General features: G+C 53.2%; 1 protein-coding gene across 1 annotated transcript in view; it reads right to left on the bottom strand.

Annotated features, from left to right (window-relative positions):
* Positions 1-1,045, bottom strand: part of GRHPR (glyoxylate reductase/hydroxypyruvate reductase) — a 71,610-nt gene that overhangs the window by 17,911 nt on the left and 52,654 nt on the right. The window lies entirely within an intron of this gene.

The raw sequence follows: 1,045 nt of genomic DNA on the forward strand, positions 1-1,045 counted from the left end.
GGGGTAGGATTGAGCCAAAAACTATGTCATAAGGACGTGGCATCCATCTTCCGAGGTGGGATCTAGTTTGGTGTATTGTTGGAGAGCCTGAGTTAGGTGATTAAGGAACTTGGATGGGGTTTCTCCCTTTTTTTGGATAACATCCTGGACTTTTTGGAAATTAACAACTTTGCGAGCGGCTTTTTAAAGACCGGCCAGGAGGCAAGAACTAAAATGATCTCTGGCCTGAATTCCCTGTGGCATGTTGTAATCCCAATGTGGATACTGTTTGGGAACTGCCTGGGGGCCAATGGGGAGGGCAGGGTTTTGTGCGGTGGACTTCATCTGCATGACTCTGAGCCGCACCCCAAACGCGATTGCGTTCTTCGGAAAGGAGGGTGTTGGCTAGGAGCATATAGATGTCATGATGTGTGAGACTGTATGCCTGAAGGACCCATTGGAATTCTTTAATGTAAGTAGAGGGGTCTGTGGTGTAGGACCCCAATCTCCTTTCTAGCTGGGTGAGATCGGCTATGAAAAGGGAATGTGTACCCTTACGACCCCCTCAGCACCAGCTACTTCACGGAGAGGAGCAATGGTAGAGGAAGGGAGGAGTCCCTGGGAACGAGTTACAGGGGGATTAAAAGAGGGCACCAGGGCAGGTGAAATAGGAGTCAGCAGGGAACAAGATGGTGGTAAGGTGGGGCTAGAAAATGGCTGGACAAAAGATGGCGGTGGAAGAAAAGAAGATGGCGGCAGAGCTGCCTGTGGGGGTTGGGGGACAGGAAATGGCAGCGAAGTGGAGCTGGAAGAAACAGGGGAGGAAGAGGCAGGAGGGAGAACAAGCTGACTAGGGGCCCCCTCACCCCGCAGTGGCTGCCCCGGAGACCAGGGCTGTTTACCGGCCGGCCGGCCAGGTGCAGCAGACAGATGGAGCGGAGTTAACTGAGGGGGTTGGGGAGCAGATGAAGTTACAGGAGAAGGAGACCTGTGTGGAGGGGGGTCGTCCACAGGGTCAAAATTATCAGAAGTAGAGGGTAGTGGAGGCAGTGAGGATGAAGGGGGT

This window comes from Galeopterus variegatus, unplaced genomic scaffold (genome assembly GCF_000696425.1).
Source record: "Galeopterus variegatus unplaced genomic scaffold, G_variegatus-3.0.2 Scaffold11, whole genome shotgun sequence".
Lineage (NCBI taxonomy): Eukaryota > Metazoa > Chordata > Mammalia > Dermoptera > Cynocephalidae > Galeopterus > Galeopterus variegatus.